Source organism: Lithobates pipiens, unplaced genomic scaffold, assembly GCF_037356315.1.
Source record: "Lithobates pipiens isolate NorthernLeopardFrog02 unplaced genomic scaffold, aLitPip1_a1.2 Scaffold_1, whole genome shotgun sequence".
Classification (NCBI taxonomy): Eukaryota; Metazoa; Chordata; class Amphibia; order Anura; family Ranidae; genus Lithobates; species Lithobates pipiens.
In genome coordinates, this window is record NW_027507685.1 from 243,494,186 (window position 1) to 243,504,285 (window position 10,100).

Consider the following 10,100-nt stretch of genomic DNA (forward strand, 5'->3'; position numbering starts at 1 on the left):
AGCGTATATTGATTGGTTTGCGCAAAAGTTAAAGCGTCTACAAAAAATAGGGGAAAGAGTTATGGTATTTTAGCGGGAAATCGCAATAAGCGTATATTGATTGGTTTGCCTTGGATTTGGATTGATTGGTTATAGCATCTACAAAAATAGGGGATAGATTTACGGCATTTTTATTATCTATTTATTTATTTATTACTAGTAATGACGGCGATCTGCGATTTTTTTTAGCGGGAAATCGCAGTAAATATATAGGGATAGATTTATGCCATTTTAATTATTTATTGATTTATTACTAGTAATGATGGCGATCTGCGATTTTTTTTGCGGGAAATCGCAATAAGCGTATATATTTATTGGTTTGTGCAAAAGCTAAAGCGTCTACAAAAAATAGGGAATCGATTTATGGCATTTTTATTATCTATTTATTTATTTATTAGTATTAATGACGGCAATCTGCGATTTTTTTAGCGGGAAATCGCAATAAGCGTATATATTGATTGGTTTGCGCAAAAGCTAAAGCATCTAAAAAAATAGGGGATAGATTTATGGCATTTTTATTATTTATTTATTACTAGTAATGATGGCGATCTGCGATTTTTTCAGCGGGAAATTGCAATAAGCGTATATTGATTGGTTTGTGCAAAAGTTAAAGCGTCTACAAAAAAATAGGTGAAAGATTTATGGTATTTTATTATTTATTTATTCATTTATTACTAGTAATGACGGCGATCTGCGATTTTTTTTAGCGGGAAATCGCAGTAAATATATAGGGATAGATTTATGCCATTTTAATTATTTATTGATTTATTACTAGTAATGATGGCGATCTGCGATTTTTTTGCGGGAAATTGCAATAAGCGTATATATTTATTGGTTTGTGCAAAAGCTAAAGCGTCTACAAAAAATAGGGAATAGATTTATGGCATTTTTATTATCTATTTATTTATTTATTAGTATTAATGACGGCAATCGGCGTTTTTTTTAGCGGGAAATCGCAATAAGCGTATATATTGATTGGTTTGCGCAAAAGCTAAAGCATCTACAAAATAGGGGATAGATTTATGGCATTTTTATTATTTATTTATTACTAGTAATGATGGCTATCTGCGATTTTTTTGCGGGAAATCGCAATAAGCGTATATATTTATTGGTTTGTGCAAAAGCTAAAGCATCTACAAAAAATAGGGAATAGATTTATGGCATTTTTATTATCTATTTATTTATTTATTACTAGCAATGACGGCGATCTGCGATTTTTTTAGCGGGAAATCGCAATAAGCGTATATATTGATTGGTTTGCGCAAAAGCTAAAGCATCTACAAAATAGGGGATAGATTTATGGCATTTTTATTATCTATTTATTTATTTATTAGTATTAATGACGGCAATCTGCGATTTTTTTAGCGGGAAATCGCAATAAGCGTATATTGATTGGTTTGCGCAAAAGCTAAAGCATCTACAAAATAGGGGATAGATTTATGGCATTTTTATTATTTATTTATTACTAGTAATGATGGCTATCTGCGTTTTTGTTGCGGGAAATCGCAATAAGCGTATATATTTATTGGTTTGTGCAAAAGCTAAAGCATCTACAAAAAATAGGGGATAGATTTATGGCATTTTTATTATCTATTTATTTATTTATTAGTATCAATGACGGCGATCTGCGATTTTTTTAGCGGGAAATCGCAATAAGCGTATATTGATTGGTTTGCGCAAAAGCTAAAACATCTACAAAATTGGAGATAGATGTATGGCATTTTTATTATTTATTTATTACTAGTAATGATGGCGATCTGCGATTTTTTTTTAGCGGGAAATTGCAATAGGCGTATAAAGCTAAAGCGTCTGCAAAATAGGGGATAGATTTATGGCAAATTTATTATTTATTTATTGATTACTAGTAATGACGGCGATCTGCGTTTTTTTCAGCGGGAAATTGCAATAAGCGTATATTGATTGGTTTGCGCAAAAGTTAAAGCGTCTACAAAAAAATAGGTGAAAGATTTATGGTATTTTATTTTTTTTAGCAGGACTGCAACCTTGCGGCGGTCAGATCGGACACCTAACTGACACTTTTGACACTTTTTGAGGGATCATTGACATTTTTTTTTTTTTGCAGCAATCAGTGCTATAAATAGCCACTGATTGCTGTATAAATGTCACTGTCAGGGAAGGGGTTAACACTAGGGGGGCAATCAAGGGGTTGAATGTGTTCCCTAGGGAGGTGTTTCTAACTGTGGGGGGAGGGGACTGACTGGAGGAGAAGAGAGATCGATGTTCCTGATCACTAGGAACAGACAATCTCTTTCTTCTCCCCTGATGATATGTTTGTTTATATTGACAGATCCCTGTTGTGCCCCTCTGTGGAGGGATCGCGGGTTGCCGGTGGACATCGCGGCCACACGCAGCGGCTTTCCGGCCTGCTATAGGCTTTAAAAGGGACCGCCGTCGCGGCAAGCGCCGATTCGCGCAGCCGAGCCAAACCTGCCGCAGTATAGGTTGCGGCGCCAAGCGGTTAAAAAATAAAATATCAAAATTCTCATGTCACATTTGGCCTTTGAGAGCTCATGCGGTCCTCCGAGGCCGCGCCGCGCACAGCAAGCCAAAACGCGCTAAACCGACCGCGTCCCTGGAAATCATTTTAAAAGGCTCCCTGGGTTCTCGGAGGCTTGGAGAAAAAGATTTGATCAAAGCCGCCGAAGCGTCACCGGGGCGCAGCTGTCAAGGTACGCGCTCACAGAAGATTTTGTTCCAACGTATCTCAGAGACGTTCTGCAAACACGGGGGTGGGGGGCGGGGGGGGGGGGGGCTCCGGCGGCAGAAAATGCAGCGTCAATAGACCAGGGACCTCGCTTCCCGGTAATGAATAAGGCTTATGAAATTTTAATTCCGCAGAATTTGTGCAGCCCTGCATTTTTCATCACAGAGCGGCGCTGAAGGAGAAGACCAGGAGATTAAAAAAAAAAAAAAAAAAAGGAGACGGCCGCTCCTTCCGCCATCGCTTCCAGCCATCTGTAATAGGAAAAAAAATTGGAGACACGGGGTTGAGTCACAGGTCATGGCGGCCTGCGTCTAGGAGGTCTTCATATGCGCCCGGCGCCCGCTGCCTGCTCAGATCACGTCCTGCTGGGACCAATTCACTCAGCAGCACCTTATTGATCTAAAGATGAACTCCAAAGAGATATATTAGACACAAATTCATGTATAAATATTTATTTGCTTTTTTTTTGGGGGGGGGGGTGAGTAACAAGCAGCACTAGATGTCCGTCCCTCCCTCCTAGGAGAATTAACTCCCATGTTACTCATTCACAAAAAATAATAAAATAAAAAGTAATTCAATTGCTAAAACACAGACGCCATAAAAAAGTATTTTATTTAAAAAAAAAAAAAGTCCCATGGCGTAAATCCAACATCACTCTTGTCACCCAGTGAAGCAGATCCATCATCAGTCACAATGAAGGGTGATGAACCAGTATGTTAAACACAATGACAGATCCCCACCTTCTACTGTTTGTAAACAAATGACGGATCCCCGCCTTCCTCTGTATGTAAACAAATGATAGATCTCTACTTTTTTTTTTTTTAAACAAATCACAGATCCCCACCTTCTTCTGCTTGTAAACAAATCTTCAGATCTCCACCTTCTTCTGTTTGTAAACAAATCACAGATTCCCACATTATTATGTTTGTAAACAACTCACAGATCCCCACCTTCTTCTGTTTGTAAACAAATCACAGATCCCCATCTTCTTCTGTTTGTAAACAAATCACACACACCCCACCTTCTTCTGTTTGTAAACAAATCACAGATTCCCACATTATTATGTTTGTAAACAACCCACAGGTCCCCACCTTCTTCTGTTTGTAAACAAATCACAGATCCCCATCTTCTTCTGTTTGTAAACAAATCACACACCCCCACCTTATTCTGTTTGTAAACAAATCTCCAGATCCCCGCCTTCTTCTGTTTTTAAACAAAGATCCCCACCTTCTTCTGTTTGTAAACAAAGATCCCCACCTTCTTCTGTTTTTAAACAAACCACAGATCCCCACTTTCTTCTTTTTGTAAACAAATTACAGATCCCCACCTTCTTTTGTTTGTAAACAAATCACAGATCCTCACCTTCTTCTGTTTGTAAAGACATCACACATCCCCTACCTTCTTCTGTTTGTAAACAAAGATCCCCACCTTCTTCTGTTTGTAAACAAACCACAGATCCCCAACCTTCTTCTGTTTGTAAACAAACCACAGATCCCCAACCTTCTTCTGTTTGTAAACAAATCACAGATCCCCACCTTCTTCTGTTTGTAAACAAATCACACATCCCCTACCTTCTTCTGTTTGTAAACAAATCACACATCCCCTACCTTCTTCTGTTTGTAAACAAATCACACATCCCCACCTTCTTCTGTTTGTTTTGAGCCCCGCCTTCTTCTGTTTAGAAATAAATAACAGATTCCTAAATTATTCTGTTTGTAAACAAATCACAGATTCCCACATTATTATGTTCATAAACAACTCACAGATCCCCACCTTCTGTTTGTAAACAAACCACAGATCCCCCTTCTTCTGTTTTTAAAAAAAATCTCCAGATCCCCACCTTCTTCTGTTTGTGAACAAACCACAGATCCCCATCTTCTTCTGTTTGTAAACAAATCACACATCCCTCACCTTCTTCTGTTTGTAAACAAATCTCCAGATCCCTGCCTTCTTCTGTTTGTAAACAAACCACAGATCCCCACCTTCTTATTTTTGTAAACAAATCACAGATCCCCACCTTCTTCTGTTTGTAAACAAATCACAGATTCTTACCCTCTTCTGTTTGCAAACAAATCACACATCCCCTACCTTCTTCTGTTTGTAAACAAAGTTCCCCGCCTTATTATGTTTGTAAACAAACCACAGATCCCCACCTTCTTCTGTTTGTAAACAAATCACAGATCCCCACCTTCTTCTGTTTGTAAACAAATCACACATCCCCTACCTTCTTCTGTTTATAAACAAATCACACATCCCCCACCTTCTTCTGTTTGTTTTGATCCCCGCCTTCTTCTGCTTATAAACAAATCACAGATTCCTACATTATTCTGTTTGTAAACAATACACAGATCCCCACCTTCTTCTTTTTTTTATAAACAAATCACAGATCCCCACCTTCTTCAGTTTGTAAACAAATCACAGATCTCACCTTCTTCTGTTTGTAAACAAATCACAATCCCCACATTCTTCTGTTTGTAAACAAATCACAGACCCCCATCTTCTTCTGTTTGTAAATAAATCTCCAGATCCCGCCTTCTTCTGTTTGTAAACAAATCACTGATCCCCATTTTCTTGTTTGTAAACAAATTAAAGATCTTTACTTTTTTTTTTTTTTTTTTACAAATTACAGATTCCAACCTTCTTCTGTTTCTAAACAAATCACACATCCCCACCATCTTCTGTTTCTAAACAAATGACAGATCCCCGCCTTCTTCTGTTTGTAAACAAATCACAGATCCCCATCTTCTTCTGTCTGTAAACAAATCACAGAAAGCCTGTCCTCATGTGCTCGCATGCAGAACTGAACGTATACGTAAGTCCCGCCCACACAAAACGCTGTTCAAACCACACATGTGAGGTATCGCCGCAAACATTAGAGCGAGAGCAATAATTCTAGGACTAGACCTCCTCTGTAACGCAAAACACGTAACCAGTAAAAAAAAATTAATGCATCGCCTATGGGGATTTTTAAGTAGCAAAGTTTGGCGCCATTCCAAGAGCGTGTGAAATTTTGAAGCGTGACATGTTGGGTATCTATTTACTCGTCGTAACTTCATCTTTCACATTATGTTAAAAGAATTGGGCTATCTTTACTGTTTTTTGCTTTTTTTTAGCACAAAACTGTTTTGTTTTTTAAAAACGCATTTGAAAAATTGCTTCGCAAATACCATGCGAGATAAAAATTTGCCACATTCGCCATTGTATTCTCTAGGGTCTTTGCCGATGATTGTACATGTAGGAGAGAAATGTCAGAATTGGCGTGGGTGGCAAGTGGTTAAGAGATGCTACAGTACAGGGCAGTGATGGCAAACCTTGGCACCCCAGATGTTTTGGAACTACATTTCCCATGATGCTCAACTACACTGCAGAGTGCATGAGCATCATGGGAAATGTAGTTCCAAAACATCTGGGGTGCCAAGGTTCACCATCCCCGGTATAGGGAGCGTTGGTTTTCTTTCCAATTTGCGATTCCTCTTCGCTCCCCCACCTTGATGTCTATGGTGTGGGGGGAAGCCCAGGTTTGAGACGTTTCTTCTGGTGGACCCAACGCATTCCAGTCCACCGTCCGAAGCCATTTCCTAAGGTGCCCGAAATAAGTTAAAACCCTAATAAAAGGTATCTCCCCTTTACACTTATGTATACTGTGCTTCGTCGCGTCCGGGTTTACCCTTTTCAGAAGATCTGAATCTGACTGCAGGAGCTCACAAGTCTCTGTGGCGCAATCGGTTAGCGCGTTCGGCTGTTAACCGAAAGGTTGGTGGTTCAAGCCCACCCAGGGACGTTTTTCATTGACGTTTTCTAAAAACCCAGTTAAAAAAAATAGATGAGTACAGCATGAAAACAGCGTGTCAGAATGACCGGTAGATCCCGTGATATAGCTAGCTGAAGTCACGTGTCAATCATATAATAGTCAAAACTTGACCCTTCTACCTCGGTAGCTTCCCTATTGCTCCTCTAGTGTAAGGGCAAGCTTCCAAAGAGGACATGGGGAGCTAAGCCCTGCCATGGTGGCTCGGGGGGGGGGGGGGGGCGGTATATATTAATGGGAAATGAATGTAAATAAATACCATTAAGTGAACCTCCTGATAGGTTTGGTGAGTGTACAGCAAACCGAAACTTTATTTGGCTACCCACCACACACAAAAAAAAAATAGGGAAGCTCCGGAGGTAGAAGGGTCAAGTTTGATTTATATATGATAAGATAGATATATCAAAGGATTTCTGAGTGTTCTGACATGCGTTTATCACAAAACGCATGATGCGCATACATGTTTTTTTTTTTTTTTAAACTTAAATAAAGAACGTCCCTGGGTGGGCTTGAACCACCAACCTTTCGGTTAACAGCCGAACGCGCTAACCGATTGCGCCACAGAGACATGTGAGCACCAGGAGCTTGTCCACCAGAAGAAAAGGCTCACTCCTGGTGTCCTCCGTGCCCCATAAATGAAGGATAGTGAAGAGAAAGTGTGAAATGGGGAGCAAACCGACGGATATACAAAGACTTTGGCAGGAGAACGGTTCCCATGTGTGGTATTTCCTCTGTGTTGATAGGTGTTAGGTTGGAGTTCACTGGTTTTGTATAGTCAGTTCAAAAAGTCTTCCTCAAAGTTTATAGTGGGTGTAGTACAGCCTGTCCTGCTGTGGCTCCTCCCCTCACACTTGCCGACAATCACCGGCTGTTACATTAATAGCTGGGAGTTGCTGTTTGAATACAGGAGTTTTAGAAGCAGCTGCTCCAAAAAAAATTTGACCTTTCTGGCACCGTGTTTATAAACATTGTTCAGACATGAAATAGAGAGATACAAAGTGACATTGTTTATAAACATTGTTTGGACAGGAGACAGGGAGATACAAAGTCATTATTAATAAACATTGTTCAGATATGAGATAGAGAGATACAAAGTGACATTGTTTATAAACATTATTCAGACAGGAGATGGGGAGATACAAAGTCACATTATTAAAGAGGAAGAAAACCCTGATGAGTTTACTTCCTCTTTTTTTCCCTGCAAAGGTAAAGCATAATGGAATACTAGGCATCGCATAGTAGTCCATTATGTGTCACTTACCTGACACAGGAGCCAGCGAAGTCGCCGCTGTCCCCTGTAGTCCAGAGCATCCATCTTGCTGGTGGCGTCTCGCAGCTCCGCCGCTGTCATTCGGCGAAGTCGCGATGACGTCACTCCCGCGCATGCGCACGGGAGTCGACAAATGCGACAGCTCCATTTTTGGAACTGCCGCGTTCAGTGCGCCTGCGCGCCGCTGTCTACGTTTTCGGGCAAATATCTCCTAAACCATATAGGTTTAGGAGATATTTCTTGGACCTACAGGTAAGCCTTAATCTAGGCTTACCTGTAGGTCAAAGTGGTTTGTAAGGGTTTACAACCACTTTAATAAACATTGTTCAGATATTAGATAGAGAGATACAAAGTAACAATGTTTATAAATATTGTTAAGACAGGAGATAAAGAGATGCAAAGTCACATTATTAATAAACATTGTTCAGATATGAGATAGAGAGATACAAAGTAACAATGTTTATAAATATTGTTAAGACAGGAGATAAAGAGATGCAAAGTCACATTATTAATAAACATTGTTCAGATATGAGATAGAGAGATACAAAGTAACAATGTTTATAAATATTGTTAAGACAGGAGATAAAGAGATGCAAAGTCACATTATTAATAAACATTGTTCAGATATGAGATAGAGAGATACAAAGTAACAATGTTTATAAACATTGTTAAAACAGGAGATAGAGAGATACAAAGTCACATTATTAATAAACATTGTTCAGATATTAGATAGAGAGATACAAAGTGACATTGTTTATAAACATTGTTCAGACAGGAGACAGTGAGATACAAAGTCACATTATTAATAAACATTGTTCAGATATGAGATAGTGAGATACAAAGTGACATTGTTTATAAACATTGTTCGGACAGGAGACAGGGAGATACAAAGTCACATTATTAATAAACATTGTTCAGATATGAGATAGAGAGATACAAAGTAACAATGTTTATAAACATTGTTAAGACCGGAGATAGAGAGATACAAAGTCACATTATTAATAAACATTGTTCAGATATGAGATAGAGAGATACAAAGTAGCAATGTTTATAAACATTGTTAAGACTGGAGATAGAGAGATACAAAGTCACATTATAAATAAACATTGTTCAGATATTAGATAGAGAGATACAAAGTAACAATGTTTATAAACATTGTTAAAACAGGAGATAGAGAGATACAAAGTCACATTATTAATAAACATTGTTCAGATATGAGATAGAGAGATACAAATAGCAATGTTTATAAACATTGTTAAGACCGGAGATAGAGAGTTACAAAGTCACATTATTAATAAACATTGTTCAGATATGAGATAGAGAGATACAAAGTGACATTGTTTATAAACATTGTTCAGACAGGAGACAGTGAGATACAAAGTCACATTATTAATAAACATTGTTCAGATATTAGATAGAGAGATACAAAGTAACATTGTTTATAAACATTGTTTACACATGAGTGGGCGCCCTGGTGGTCCTGGCGGCATCCCTGGTGGTCCAGTGTGGGGTGGGCTGATAAACAATCAGCACAGACCCCCCCCCCCCCTGCCAGGAGAGCCGCCGATCGGCTCTCCTCTCCTCGTGTCTATCAGACGCGAGTGAAGAAAAAACGATCAAAGGCTCTTCCTGTTTACACCGTGATCAGCTGTGATTGGTTGATCACATGGTAAAGAGGCTTTGTCAGACCCCTCCCTCAGCAGTAGATCATCCCTAGTAACAATTGACCCCCCATCCACCCCCACCAGCAACAATAGCACTCGTTAGCAACAATAGACCCCCCCAATACACAAAAAATCCCCCCCCCCAAGTAACTATTGATTGACCCCAGCAACAATAGACCCCAACCAGCATCAATAGATCTCCCAGCAGCCAGAAACACAAGACCCCTTCATCAACAGTAGACCTTCCACAGTTGCCCCCCCCCCCCCCACCAGCAACAATAGACCCTGCTAGCAACAATGGACCCACCTGCAACAATAGAGCATTCCAGTAACAATAAATCCCCAAGTAAAAAAATAAACCCCCCAGCAAAAAATCCCCCCCCCCCAGTCAAATTGGATGGACTTGTGTCTTTTTTTTTCAACCAGATTAACTATGTAAGTAACAATTGATTGACCCCAGCAACAATAGATCTCCCAGCAGCCAGCATCTATAGACCTTTCAGGCAGCCAGCAACAGTAGACTCCTCCCTCAACAGTAGATCTTACCCAGCAACAATTAGCCCACATCAGCAACAATAGACCTCACTATCAACA

At 39.5% G+C, this 10,100-nt stretch overlaps 1 long non-coding RNA gene and 2 other non-coding genes across 3 annotated transcripts; 1 reads left to right on the top strand and 2 right to left on the bottom strand.

The window, feature by feature from the left end:
- Positions 1 to 3,258: 3,258 nt before the first annotated feature.
- LOC143986503 (uncharacterized) lies at positions 3,259 to 6,124 on the bottom strand. The gene is made up of 4 exons (XR_013276535.1): positions 5,159 to 6,124; positions 4,918 to 5,120; positions 4,022 to 4,882; positions 3,259 to 3,961 (listed from the first exon to the last, which is right to left on the bottom strand). It is a non-coding gene; the product is annotated as an uncharacterized LOC143986503 (long non-coding RNA).
- Positions 6,125 to 6,471: 347 nt separating this feature from the next.
- TRNAN-GUU (transfer RNA asparagine (anticodon GUU)) lies at positions 6,472 to 6,545 on the top strand. The gene has a single exon. It is a non-coding gene; the product is annotated as a tRNA-Asn (tRNA).
- A 521-nt stretch (positions 6,546 to 7,066) lies between these two features.
- Positions 7,067 to 7,140, bottom strand: TRNAN-GUU (transfer RNA asparagine (anticodon GUU)). The gene has a single exon. It is a non-coding gene; the product is annotated as a tRNA-Asn (tRNA).
- Positions 7,141 to 10,100: the final 2,960 nt, after the last annotated feature.